At 39.1% G+C, this 15,555-nt stretch overlaps 1 protein-coding gene across 2 annotated transcripts in view; it reads left to right on the top strand.

The window, feature by feature from the left end:
• GNG2 (G protein subunit gamma 2) overlaps positions 1–15,555 on the top strand; it is a 103,369-nt gene that overhangs the window by 31,056 nt on the left and 56,758 nt on the right. The window lies entirely within an intron of this gene.

Genomic DNA, 15,555 nt, shown 5'->3' with positions numbered 1-15,555 from the left:
TACCTTTGATTTTTGCTGTAGCTTAGCAAATGAAGCTTTCCCAAGGTGATTTGAAAAATTTCATGTTGGTATGTGTGTTTATCTTGGGTTTTCTCTCCAGCTCCTGGTACACTACAAACAAACAAACAAAAAAAGGCATTAGAGAACTTTCTGTTTTATCCTGACCCTGGAAGAACATGGCTCCCAGGGATGCTCCTTTGAGTATTAGTCTAGAAATATATCTGTTCATTTATCTGTTAAGCATCTACAGTGCAAAGCATTCCCAGAAGACAGTTAAATGGCCTCTCCAGTAATAGGATGGGCTTTGTAGGCACGAGCCAACATTGACCTAGATTCTTTCTCTGTGTGCGTGCATGTGTGTGCATGTGTGAAATGTACTATCCATTAAAAGCATGCATACATGCACAAACATATACACACACTTAAACACTATTAATTAAACAAACACATATGTTCCTCGTTCTTTCCCTCAACTTTATTGATCAGTATCACTTAAAAATTGTTTTTAATTAATTGTTTTGTTTGTTTAAGTATAGTTGGTATACAACCCTATATTGGTTATATTAGTTTCAGGTGTATAATATAGTGATTCGACATTTTTATACCTTACAATGTGTTCACCTCACTGATTCTAGTAATCATCTGTCACTGTGTAAACTTATCACGGTATTTATTGACTATGTATTATTGACTTCCCCTTTTCACCCATCAATTTATGAATAAATAAAGATGTGGTATGTGTGTATTTACACACACACACACACACACACACACACACACACACACACACACACTAGAATATTACACAGCAATAAAAAAGAATGAAATCTTGCCATTTGTGACAACCTGGACAGATCTAGATGGTGTCATGCTAAGTGAAAGAAGTCAGAGAGAGAAAGACAAATACCATATGGTTTCACTTATATGTGGAATCTAAAAACAAAACAAGCAAGCAAAATAAAAACAGATTCATAGGAACAACGATCAGCATCACTTTTAAAGACTCCTGTTTGCCTTCCCCTGACCCCTCCCTCCTTTCGTCCCTTCCTAGAAAGGGGACTTTTTGTCATTCTCCTGCTTTTTGTCATGTTGCTTAATGTGGCCTGCTTTTGAAACGGAATCATGCCTTTATCTCCGGTTTGAATTTGTACCCGACATTATGTTTTGAGATTCATCCAGGTGGATGTGTGTAGTTATAGGTCCCTCATTTTCACCCTTACCTAGTACTAATCGGTACATCAGGATTGTTCTTCCACTGTGTGGAATTCAGCACACGTTACCCATTCTATCTGCTTGTGGCATTCAGCTTGCATCCAGCTTTTTGATCTCATGAAAATGCTGCTCTGATAGCAGTGTATATGTCTCCTAGTCTTCACCCAGGGGTTTTTCTAGGACATATACTTGGGAGTTTAGTTGCAAGGTCATTGGATATGCATTGTTCAACTTTATTCAGCAATTTTAAAGTGGTGACACCGATTTACTCTTCATTAGCAGTGGAAAGTGTTCCTATTACTCCACTTGTCAATAATGTTCTTTGAATTTCAGTTGTGTTGCAGCTATGTTATGAAATTCCCTATGTAAATAACAAAAATTGGTTAGATTTTTATTTTGAACTATTTTGGTGAAAGAGATCAGGAAAGAAATTCATTTTTGTTTACTACATTTGATTAAGTTAAATGGACCGCTGCTATAGATTCTGTCTCTAGATATATGTTTTCAAGTAATATCCACACCAAAATTCTCATTCCTTTTCTATTCTTAAAATTTTTAATTTGTTAAACATTTTTAACTCGCACATTTTTTAATAAGTAAAAAACAGTACAAAGATGTATGAAGAAGTTTATTTCCCCACTTTTCCCTTCCTCCAGGTAACCAGTATTAATGCCCTGGGTTATATCTTTCTACATTTTTTTAATGCTCATAAATATGTAATAAACTTATATTAGGTTGAGACTTATGAGACTGCCATTTTATTAGCTCTAAAGCAGTTGAATAGTAGCAATTTTGTATAGTTCAATCACATACATATCAGCAGTTTCATATAGTTCAATGGCACTGCATATTTATCATGTCTTTGGGGATTTTTTCAAATATCAGCATTACCATGCAACTATGCTTTACATGCAAATGTCACAGACATTTATCCAGCTCATAGGTGTGGATCTAACTCAGTCACCTTCACGATTGCATAGCGTTCACTCCACTGTCCCCTGTGGAGAGAAATTAACATGGTTTCCCTTGGTTGTGGTTGTGTTTCATCTAATTACCTGCCCCTATATTCCAGGGCTTCACTCTGGTTGAATGCCAAAAGGGGGGGCAGGTGTTGTTGAATCAAAGGCACATGTATCTTAAATTTTAAAATATGTTGACAGATTTCTTTCCAAAAAAGTTGTACCAGTTCAGGGTTTCATTAGCAAGTATAAGCCTGCTTGTTTGCCGCAGTCTCGTCATCCTGGTATCACTCCTCTGCTGGGTGAGGAATGATATTCTATTTTAAATTACATTCCCTTGAATTTTAGTGAGATAGAGTATATTTTCATATATATTTTTTATCGCTCTTCTGTGAGTTGTCATTTCTTATCCTTTGCTCATTTTTCTAATAATATTACTTGGCTCCTTGATTTGTAGGAAGCTCTGTTGAACAGAGGCTTAACCTCAAGATATAAGGCAGAAGAGGAATATAATTTATTGGAAAAATTTTATTATCAGTTTTAAAAAATACAGTGCTCCTGTATTTACTTTTAAAGACTAGAATAGACAAGTAGAGACATTTTTACACTTGGAAACTAATGGCCTAAGTAGCAGTATAGATAGCCTTCTTCATATTAAAATGCCAATGAAAATGTCTCAAACAAAAATCTTTAATAACATAACCTCAATATCCAAAAAAACAAGTCCAAGAAGAATTTTTAAAATAACCCCCAAAACTTTTAAATGTTTATAAAAGAATAAAATAGTGTAATAGAAATGTCCTTAATTGTGATATTGGAATTTTCACTACATGGCCTTTGCTTCATGGCCTTATATCTTGTTTCTTATCATTTAGAGTATATTTAAGTCATTTTTAAATTCTTTTTGTTTTTTTTTAAATATATCTTTATTGATTTCAGAGAGAGGAATGGAGAGGGAGAGAGAGATAGAAACATCAATGATGAGAGAGTCATTGATCGGCTGCCTCCAGCACGCCCCTGACGGGATTGAGCCCGAACCCTGATCGCCTAGATCCTAGGTCGATGCTCAACCGCTGAGCCACGCCTGGTTGGGCAGTCATTTTTAAATTCTAACTGAGACTTTTTGGTTGTTCTGTATCAGACAATTTTTTACTTTAAGAGAGAGAGAAGCATCAATTTGCTTTTCCACTTATTTATGCATTCTTTGCTTAATTCTTGTATGAGCCCTGACTGGGGATTGAACCCACAACCTTGTTGTATCAGGACTATGCTCTAACCAAGTGAGCTACCCGGCCAGGGCATATCAAACAATTTTAAAGTTTATTACTTTAAAGTAGTAAAGAGTTTACAGCAAGAACTGCTGAATAGTTAGTTAAGGATGTATGCTTATTAACTACAGAATCAAATTTAAAATTAAATAGCTTAAGTAAAAGTGTATAATAAGAGTACATGAGCTGATAGAAAAAAATAAATTTTAAAGAATCAACAATTTAAGATATAAAGTGTTATCCTATAAGTGGAAACTAACATCTAGAGAAGGATATCGAGACATTACTTATAACATTTTCAGATTTCAGTAAGAAGAAATCTTAAAACATCTGGATTGAAAGGCCAGATAATACTCAAAATACTGATTTCAGATGTGGCCACAATGGAGACCATAAACTCCCTGAGGAAATGAAACATCTGCAGTTCTTTTCGTGGAAAAAATTATCCAGGCAAGATGTCATTCATCTGGGAAAACTAAAGAAAGATTTTCACATGTCCCATCAACCCTAAAGAGTCACTGATCTTACACTTTGGGTTCAAAACGGGAGTTTCTTTATATTGTGGCTGACTTATCAACTCTCAGGATGGGAGATTAAAAACACTAGATAGGAAGGCTCAATGCTTCTGATCTCAGTCCCACTGCAAAATCAAATTGGGATTTAAAACTTAAAAGGAAGAGAGAAAGGAGACCAATATTTAGGGAGCATCTACTTTTTTTTTTTTCCAATACATTATTTCATTTAATCTTTAAAAACCCTGGTGATATGATCCCCTTGTTTCAGATGGGAAAACAACCTCAGAGAGGTTAAGTAACTTGCTCTGTTAAGTAGTTGAGTCAGAATGTCTTTCTGACTTGCAAGAGAAAGTAGAAGTTTCAGAATAACAGTCCAGAAACTGAGAATGAGATATGAAGGGGAAGGGCCAAAGCCCATATCTCAAGTGTTCTCTTTCACTCATGGAGAGAAGCCTATGAGTTTGGGGTTTTATTATGACTATAACTAGAAACCAACAGAAAAATGTACTTGATGATTGTCGCAATTGTGTGTATGTGTGTATTGGTGTATAGATTTGAGTTAAGTAGAAATAGGCTTACTCAATGCTTTCTTCCAAACATATTTCAAAAGAAAGAAGAAAGAAGTGCATATACAACATTTAGTCAATGCCAGTGGCATGTATTAAGCAAAAATGAGAAATGGCAAAAGTAAGAGGAAATAAAGAATGATAGATGGTGGTCCAAATGTAATAATCATAGCAGATATAAACTTAATTATGCCACACAACCAATGCACCTAAAACAAAAGGTCATATATTAAAATACAAGGCAGGACTATGACACATTAATTAAACATCATAAGGACACCAAGAATAATAATATCCGAGAAATAATTGCACAACAAAATGGGTAAGGTGGGAGACTTAGAATCAAAAGGGCAAGCAAATAATGTTAAAATGCATAAGTGGTGATATTACAGTGGAGTCTCTCCTTTGGGGGACATCATTCTAGGATAAAGTTTGACTCACTGTGTGGCATATTCCAAGAGCCCTTAGGGCCATGGAAGAGCTTTGGCTTTTTGACATTTAGAAATACATGTTGTACACTCCTGGTTTACTAACACCGAGGAGAGTTGGACAGTCAGGTTTTGTCTGGACTGAGATAAAGTAAAGTCAAACCATTCATTCACATGGAGTAGGAAATGTGTGTTTCCTTGGCTTGATCATCTCGAGGAGGAAAGAGGCTGCCTCGGGTGAGGCAGCTGTGAGTGTGATGGGTCTTAGAGCCAACGAGAATGGAAATAGATGCAGGAGTCAGGGTGGCTTCATCGCACAACTCCAGGGGATATTAGAACTAAGATGACAGATGAGCAGGTTATAAAGGTGGAACCACGTATCTAGTTGGGTCAGAACTCTAGTGATAACTTCAAGAAGGAGAAATAAACTGATGGAAAAGTTATTAGGTGGTGAATTAGTGATCAATTCTGCTTTGCAGGGACGTAAGCCTATCTGTAATGTGGCCTGTGGTTCCTTCTCACCTGGTTCTGGGAGAGCAGGGAACTCCTTTGGTGAAAGGCCAGGTGGAGCTCAAAGTGACCAGGTAGACAGAAGATGCTGTTGGCCCTGCCATGGTTGAGGCCGTGGTCCCACAATGTTATGACAGCCACATGTCCCACAATGTGTGAAGGAACAACATGTTAAAGGAAGGCCATGGGGAATGTCTGCATGAAACTCACATTCTTTTCAAGTCCTGCCTCGAAATGAGGTTGCTGTGGGGCAGGCCAATATTAAAGGGGCTCTATAAACAGAGAAACCCTCTGACTATGCAGTTAACACTCTGGCTGTTTTCTAGAAGATTCTTGCTCTCTGAGTAGTGGTTTTCATTTCTTTTCCATCTATGGCCTGGGCTTCTCATGTGAATTGTTTCTGTCGTGTGGTTACATATGTTAGAGACCACAGATCCTCGTTTACAGATCTCATATTCTGAAAAATTTGGAGTGTTTTTATTCCAACCATTTCCTTAAGCTGTCTGAGGCTGATATCATTGCTTACAAATGATTATGAAATATTTAAATTACACAGGGAAGGACGCAGCCTTTCTTTCTTAGTGGTTCTTTTGAATGATTTGCATGATGAATTTGAAGGGTGGAAATAGCCTTCGCATTTAGATTTTGCTGGGTCTGACATAGATATGTGTTGAGGGGGTACAAGAAGGAAAGCCACAGACCTGGCCAGGAGAAAAGACTGTCCTCCTAGTTCTTTCTTTGTTTTCTCATCCCTGTTTAATAAAAGTAAACACTACCAAAAAAAAAAAAAAAAAGTAACATGTAAGAAAGCTAAAAAGATCACTCATTAAAAAAAAAAAGGAAAGAGCCCTAGCCGGTTTGGCCCAGTGGTTAGAGCACTGGCTTGTAGACTGAAAGGCCTTGAGTTCGATTCCCTCTCAAGGGCATGTACCTCAGTTGCAGGCTCGATCCCTGGCCCTGGTTGGGTCTCTCTCTCTCCCTCTCTGTCTCTCTGTTTCTCTCTCTCTCTCTCTCTCTTCTACTCTCTCTGAGAAGCAATGGAAAAATTATCCTTGGGTGAAGATTTTTAAAAATCATAATAATAAAAAAGAAAAGAGAAAATTGTTAAAATAATAGCTCCAGCAAAAGACCAATGGAACAAACAAAATAGCCACAAAGGACTGGGGAAAGCTCTTTGTCTGAATTAAAAATAACTGAAAATGGTAGGATGTGCTTTGAATACAGATGTGTGTTTTACTGCAGAGCCCCCTGGCTCTGGTACTTTGCAGCCTCTGAGATAGGGCTGCCTCTGCCACCATAGGGAAGAGCTTCCCTGACAACTATGCCAGGGCCAAGTCACTGTCACCTGACTTCATTGACAGTCCACTACAGCACCTGGACGTTCAGGTTCCTGCCACAATACCACGAGGATTTGGTGGAAATAAAATAGGTTGGGTGAGCCAGACCACTCATTAATAAAGCCCTGAAGTTCCAATGTATTTCCCCTTCAGCAGCAGTGAGGAGAGATGGGAAAGAAAAGGGAGGAAGGTCAATGGGATAAAATCTCCACCCTGCCTGGCCGGTGTGGCTCAGCGGTTGAGCATCGACCTAGGATCCAGGAGATCACAGTTTGAATCCCAGTCAGGGCACATGCCTGGGTTGTGGGCTCGATTCCCAGCAGCGGGCGTGCAGGAGGCAGCCCATCAGTGACTCTCATCATTGGTGTTTCTATCTCTCTCTCTCCCTCTCCCTTCCTCTCTCTGAAATCAATAAAAAAAAAAAGTATAGATAAAAAAAATCTCCCCCCTGATAGTGCCTTGTCAGCTTTCTGGAAACCCAACTCTACTCTGGAATCCACCTTCAAGGACTTGTGTCCAGCCTGTTTGAGACCTTCCCCTCTCTCTGCAGCATGCTTCTGGCCCTGACAACCTTGCTGACAGCCGAGTTTGCTTCTGGGCTGTTTGGGGGAAACCCAGGGTTTTCTCCTGTCCCAGTGCATTTCTGCCCATCAGCTCTTTCTGGGCCTCGGATCTGCCAAGGCCCAGCCGTGCTGTCAGCCCGCAGGCTCTGAACACGCCCCTTCCCCGGGGGGACATCCCCAGCCCAGGCCTTGGCTGGAACTGAAGCCGGAAGGGTGCCAACGGTAGGCCAGAATTATGATTTATATCAAAATTAAGGGTAGGAAAAAGAAAAACAACTTGGGTTGTTTTGGGGTTTTTTTGAGGTTTCTTCTTTTGAAATTGTAGTAAAATACACATAACAAAATTTGCTATCCTAACCATTTTAAAGTGTACAGATTAGTGGCATTAAGCACATTCTTACTGTTGTGCCACCATCACCACCACCCATCTCCAGAGCTCTTTTCATCTTTCAAAACTGAAGCTCTGTGCCCACTAAACAATAATGCCCCATTTCTGTCTGCCCCCAGCCCCTGGCAACCACCATTCTACTTTCTGTCTTTATTAATTTGGCTACTGTAGATGCCTCAGATAAATATTTCTATACAGTGTATTTATTATATATGGTATTGTCTTTTTGTGTCTGGCTTATTTCACTTAGCATAATGTCCTCAGGTCCATCCATGTTGTAGCATGTGCCAGAATCTCCTTTCTTTTGAATCACTCTGAGTAACATTCCATTCTATGTGCATCCACATTTTATTTACCCACCCGTCTGTTGCTGGGCACTAGGTTTGCTTCCACCCCTTGGCTATTGTGGATAAACTGCTATAAACTTGTACGTACAAATTTCTTTTCAAAATCCTGCTTTCCGTTCTTTTTGATAATACCCAGAAGTGGAATTGCTGAATCGTATGGTAGTTCAATATTTTTATTTTTTGAGGAACCACCATACTGTTTTCCATAGTATGGTGGATTTACATTCCTATCAACAGTGCACAAAGGTTCCCTTTTCTCCACATCCTGAACAGTACTTCCCTCTTCCCTTTTTGGTAAGAGTCATTCTAACAGGTGTGAGGTGAAGCTCTGTGGTTTTGATTTGCATTTCCCTGACGTTAGTGACATTGGGCATCCTTCCATGTGCCTAGTGACCATTTGTATATCTTCTGTGAAGAAAAGTGTATTCAAGTCTTTTGCCCATTTTTAAAATCGAGGTTATTTGTTTTTTATTATTTAGTTGTAGGAGTTCTTTATATATCCTGGATATTAACCCCTTATATGATTTGCAAATATTTTCTCCCATTCCATGGGTTGCCTTTTCTGTTTATTGTGTCCTTTGATGCACAAAAGTTTTGAATTTTGATGTAGTCTAATTTATGTGTTTTTTCTTTGTTGCTATGGAAAATATTTTTCTCTCAGACACAGGAAGTTATAAAAATGTATTCTCTACTTGAACACATGGAAGTTTTCGATATGAACTTTTAAATTAGCCCTGGCCTTTGTGGCTCAATTGGTTGGGCGTCGTCCCATGAGGCAAAAGGTTGTGGGTTTGATTCCAGGTCAGAGCATGTGCCAGGCTGTGTGCTCAATTCCCAATAGAAGGCGTGCTGGAGGCAGCTGATTGATGTTTTGCTCTCATATCAATGTTCCTCTCCCTCTCCCCCTTCATCTCCCTGTAAAAAAACAACAACACACACAGAGAAAACCTGTTTTTAAAAAGGAATTAAGAAATCAAAAATTATATCATCATGTCACATTTTGTGACCATAGTACAACTCACCCCAAAATAGTTGTAATAAAAGTAACTACATATCAACTAACTTGGTTATAGACAAGCATTACAAAGGAAGGAGTGTACCACGTTCAGGGTTACTTTAGTCTTCATTTCTTCCTTCCCTGGAATAAAGAAAATTGTTAATTGGACAGAGAGGAGAAGGAGTCTGCAGTGCTTGAGAACGGGACGAAGGAAACAGACTGATGTTTTGGAGCACCCGCCAACTGACAGGTGATCTGCATATGCTATTTTATTAATTTCTTGGCGGGCCTGCGAGGGAGGCATTATTGCTTGCAGGTCGCAGGCTAAGACTCAGTATCTTGCCCAAAGCCACAGACTCTCTGAGCAGCAGAGCTGGGATGGGAACCCAAAGCCTGCTTTTTTCTAACCCATCACCAAGTAAGCTAATAGTTAACTAATAATTAATTAATAGTTAATAATTTCTATTGAAATATTGACAGGACACTTTATGGAATATGACAAAATTATTCTAAAAGTAATTGGTGAGGATTAACTTTAAAAATATCAAAGAAAAAGAAATAATCAAGGATGATTAAAATGTTTATGAGGACACTAATTCATCTGTATAGTACTTCAAAGATTAAAACATATTCCAATGAGTTAAAAAAATGTAATGTCTCACAGTTCAAAATAACGTGATAGAGAATTAAAAGGGAAACATAGATTATAGTGACAGAATCAAGAGCTCAGGAATAGACTTCATACACTTAGGCTTTAATATATAATACTCTGAGCTTACACAGTTGGCAGGGGAAAGCAGCTCATCATTTCATCAAGGCTGAGGTTACTATTAATCCACATTTAGAGTCACAGACCAAGGGGTCCCATGCTAGCCAGAGGTATGCTTGAAGTGTGTGTGTGTGTGTGTGTGTGTGCGTGTGTGTGTGTCTGGATTTGAATGCTTCTGTGTAGGACATCCACGCCACAATTTGCCGTAGAATCTACCCTTCCTTATGACCCTCATCTAGTCAAAGCTATTCTGTACCCGCCTGGCCCCTTTGCCATTTGAGCTGTGACTTCTGATGTATACTCATTGTAGGTGAGTGACTCTCACAGTTGAGTGTGCACCAGGATCCCCTGGCAGTCTTGTTAAACACGGACTGCAGGGCCCCACCCTCAGAGTTTCTGATTCAGTAGGCCTGGGGCGAGGCCCAAGAATCTGCCTTTTTTAACAAGTTCCCAGATGAAGTGTAGTCCTTAGACCTGAGATACGTACATACACTGAGAGTAAGCATTGAGAGACTATTATATACAGATCATGTATCATGGAAATGTACACTTGAAACCTACACAATCTTATTAACTAATGTCACCCCAATAAACTTAATTTAAAAATTAAACTTTATTTTGCAAGTATAAAAAAAAGAGAGACTATTATACTTTTAAAAGAAACTTCTGTATTACAGAGTAGTTTGGATAGAATCTTATGATAAAATGATTTGCCTTTTTATTACTTTTTTAAAACTTTATTTTTCTAGTAATATATTCTTATTAGACTTTATAAAAGCAGGGACTGGAAATGAAAAACAAACAAATGGACAGGAAACATGTCTGCAGCCACAGATAGCTTAGGAAGCACTTCTTTGGTGGAATCACGTGCTCTGAGGTAGGCCACAGCCTGCAGGCCTGGAAACTCGATCCAGTAGGAGTCACGACACAGACGCATGCTGTCAGGCTCCACAAGGAACTAGACTGTAAAACCACACGCCAGTGACAATTTCTCAGTTTGCAGGGAAAAACTGAAAGTACCAACTGGATGGGCTACGCATGTTGGCCTGACCAGTGAATCATTTCTCTGCCTGGGAAACCAACCTATAATCTAGAGGTTACTCAGTGAGCATGGACCTGGGAAAAAGGGAGCCAGATGATGGTTTATGTGTTGGTGACAGCAGGCCGTTAACCTGCTGAAGACAGGAATGTACCTGCCAAGTGGACCCCCGCTCCCCTAAGCTGAGTGCTTACATGGATGGACATTTACTAATGAAGCTCCCATTGCTGATCCACCAATTTCTCCTTCCTAACTGACAGGTAATGGAATTAATGCAGTCAAGTCACTGTCATCAATTTCATCACCCTTCTGGAAATAATTCTGTCTTTGATGATGTCTTGGCAAATCTCCACTGTAAACCGTTAAGTTATGATTGTCAAAGTCAATTTTGAAAAATGTAAGGACATGAATCATATAAAAAATACATAGTGGGTATGTCAAAGATTTAATTAACTCATTAAAGGAAACAGCGAATGGAAAACCTAATTTAAAGAATGCAAGAAGTATATATAGTCAATGAAAGAATGAATGCTGAAATAATATTGCCAAGTTACATACAAAACTAGTTAATGCCCCATAGGGTAATAAAGGCATAACCTTTGGGATTATGTTTTCAATTAAATAATGTGCATATTCTACCTACAGCCATGTTTAAAAACAACACATCCATCTAGTGGATGGAAAGCTGTTGGGGTGTAATTTTTATGGTTTCCTTGCTAAGGAATAAACATAATCTTGAAGAAAAACTGACCTCCCTCACAGATTGCTAATTTAGAAAGTCACTACAGATAATTATTAGCACATTAAAATTTAACCCCATATTAATCTTCCCCAAACCGAAGATTGTTTTTCTCTCTGCAATTTACATTACTCCTGAAGATAAGCTTCATTCAGGCATGACTTATAGTGCTCTTGGCCCCTGGTTCAGTGTTAATGAATCAACAATATATGTTAAAATAAGGTGTCTTTAAACAGAAACACACATAAAACAAGGTTATGTATTGATCCATTAAACAAATGTTATGACCAAAAGCTCCCAGGAACCTAGCCCTATATTTCTCCTAGGTGCAGTGCTGCAGCGTTTACTAACTCAGTGTTTGCAGCAATTTTACAGAACCGACCTGCCTACCACGAGTAATGAGAATTGACCATATGTGGTTTTAGGGGCATAGACTTAAGTGCTCACACCTGGTTGAATATCTCAGTGATCTTCCAAATCTTGGACAAGGCAGAAAAAAAATCTGTTTTTATAGGTTATTGTTTTTACTCCCCCACAGCAGTGAACATACTTAATTCCAGACCTCCATAACTTTCCCTTCCTGTGGAGTTTTTCAGATCCTTTATTCCCTTTTTTCTTCTAAGATCAATGAGAATATAATTGCTCAAACAGTGGAGACCAGCACAATACATCCCAAGAAAATGGCAGGAACCTGATATAGCCAACATTTTTACTTTTCAGATCAAAAGTTACTAACTACCACCAATTCTATGATTTGGGAAGAACTCAGATAGTGACATGGTGGCTATGACTCAAATCCTAATCAGATAGCCCGTGCTGGACATAAAGACTCAAGCTTCAGGGAACTGTTTTCTGTTCCCCAGCTCTACCCACTGTGGGCAGCCTTAGTCACTGTGGGTGAATTTTTCCATAGAAGGAATTTTTCAGAAGGATACATGGCATTCACAGAATCTCTGGGAGAGCTGAAGAATCTTGATACATGGAAGATGATTAGTGAGAAGTAACACCCACATCATATCACAGAGCTGGCCCAGAGAAGATCTAGGAATGTTAAGTTCATTTTCATTACCTTTACCTCTTCACTTTCAACTATAGACAAGCTCAGAAAGAAGGGAAGCCAAATATGTCACAGAAATGAGTGGCCCATAGCTATAGAGGAGGCATTCCTCAGCAGGGTGCTTTCAGATATGACGGAGACTTAAGACACACATTTTCCTTCATCCTTCTAAGTAAGCTTGACTTCTGTCACTGGTCGACTCAAGTTTCTAGACTGTTCCACATGAGGCAGGAGTTTCTAGTCCCTGCCTTTCCTACCACATGGCCCTCAAAGGCCCTGCTCTGTTCCTTCTTTTCTTGTCCTTCCTTCTTTATTTTACTATTCCATATTGGGGTTTTTTGACATACCAGAGATTACAACATTATAGCACATTTCATGTATCCTACTTGATGTATAATGAGACTGCTCTTTTTGTTTAAAACGTATACTCTGCAATGTAAATGTATGCATAAAGCACGATTTGCTTTAATGCGCTGAATGTTCACATTCGGGGAGCGGGTGAAATAGATTGCAGTTACATTTCAGTGGAGAACAAGAAAGGGAGTCTTTTTTTTTTTTTAAATAAAATTTTACAAATCTCAGTATTATATAATGGAAACTATACTTTTCATATCCATTGACTAAGAAAGCTATTAATTGAAGAGTACTTTTGAATGAATTTGCCTTTGATGTATCACACTGTCATCTATGTATATTTAGAAAATAGAAGAACACTTATGTGTTGAATATGTTTTACATGGAGCCTGTCTGAGAACCCCTTGCAGGGACTTAATGATTGTTTTTTCTTTAATGTTTTTTTTTTTACTAAGCCACATTGGAGGCACAGGCCTGACATCTCCTAGATTTTATGCAGGCTGGCAGCCACTGCCAAGTCTCCTTGGACCAAGCTGGCAGCGAATCGATGGTGCCTTGGGAGAGGCTGGTTCCCCCAGGACATGCTGGCCATGCTTCCCTGCCCTCCCACTGATTTTTCAGGTGGTGGTTCATACACCTTTTCTTCAGTTATACAGAATGTACAGTACATGTGCAAGCCGTTTGAAAAAAGAACATTAAAGCCATTCCTAGAATTATTTGAACAGATGCTTATGGCTGGATTTAAAACGATCGAAAATAAGAGTCTCGAGTGGAAACATACCAACAATAATACCAGGAAAGACTGGCAGGTACAACAATGGAAGCTCATTTTCCTCTCTTGGCTGTTAAGCAGAATTAAACCTACTTATGAAGGAGCTCATTTCTTCTTTCATCAGAGACTCCGCTTAGCAAGGAAATAATGAACAGCTTTTTCAGCTGTTCTGTCCTTTTGTCTTTGTTATGAGTGTTCTCTGGTGACGTTGAATATGAACCACTGACTGGCTTAATGAAGTAACAATTTGACTGGGTCAGATTAAAAAAGGACAGAAGTATTTTAAAATGCACAAGATTTTAATTTGGAAGTTTGAGACCAAATCAGTTCCAGGCACCTATGTCTCTGATGACTGCCACCCAATTCAGTCTCTTTCCCCTCCTCATTAGCGATGCCCCCCTGAGGAGAGAACACAGTGCCCTATAGTAACTTTAGGTGCTGGTCTTTACCAGCTTCAGGTTGGTGCAAAGTGGGAACAATGTGAGACTGAGTTTAGAGCATAAAGATGGTAACTTCAAAAGGCTATATGTGCAGATTGGGAAAGAGGCACTAAAAATTATATAGTAGATCCGGTCCTATATTAGTTATCTATGGCTACATAAAAAACTAACCCAAACAGTGTCTTCACACAACACGCATTTATGACCTAACAGTTTCTGTGGGTCGGGAATCCAGGAGTGGCTCCGCTGGGTGGCTGTGGCTCAGGTTCTCAGGAAGCTGCAGCTGAGGCGTCAGCCGAGGCTGAAGTCATCTGAGGCCTGACCGCTCTGCAGGATCGGCTGCCAAGCTCGTCCATGTAAGCCGTTAGCAGGAGGCCTCAGCTCCTCACCACGGGGCCTCTGTACAGCTGCTCATGACATGGCTTCCCCCTGAGCAAGGGATCGAGGAGGGAGAAAGCCCAAGATAAAAGCCACAGACTTGTATAAACAAATTTTAAAAGTAACAAACCATCATTTCTACCACGTTCTATTGATCACACAAGCATGTGGATACCAGGGGGCAGGAGTTATTGTGGGTCATCTTGGAGGCTGGCTACCATAGGTCCAATTGACCAGCTTTTCTAGAAACCGTGGAATGGGTTAGCTATTTTCTTTGTAAGTCTGGTGCTACATCTGATGACAGCCTGTTGATCAAGTGAATGACAATGACTATCACATTTTGAAAACAAATTTTGTTTTTGCTTAAAAATGTAAATGTGAATATTATTATATTTAAATAAAATACGGTTAACAACAACAACAAAAGTAAAAGCCCTGGCTGGCATGGCCCAGAGATTAGAGCATCAGCCTGTACACTGAAGAGCTGAGGGTTCAATTCCCCATCAGGGGCACATACCTGGATTGCAGGTTTGATCCCTGCCCCCTGTTGGGGCATGTGTGGGAGGCAACCAGTCGATGTGTCTCACTCACATCAATGTTTCTCAGTCGCTCTCTCCCCATCTTCCTCTCCACGTTCTCTAAAAATCAGTGGAAAAAAATGTCCTCAATTGAGGATTAACAGCAACAACAAATACACACACACACACACACACACAAAGCCTGTAAATGATAGGTAATAGTGTACAATATAGAAATTTAAATTTTCATGTAAACTTATAACCATAGTTAGTAACATGTCTGTATAGCTCTATAAAATATACTTAATGAACACTATACACTATTCTGAATCTTTTTTCTTTAACTTAACAGTATATTGTGGATATCTTTCACTGTCAGTATATAAATTAATTTTTTTA

Source organism: Miniopterus natalensis, chromosome 1, assembly GCF_054644295.1.
Source record: "Miniopterus natalensis isolate mMinNat1 chromosome 1, mMinNat1.hap1, whole genome shotgun sequence".
NCBI classification, from domain to species: Eukaryota; Metazoa; Chordata; class Mammalia; order Chiroptera; family Miniopteridae; genus Miniopterus; species Miniopterus natalensis.
This window is presented reverse-complemented; position numbering and strand designations above follow the sequence as displayed.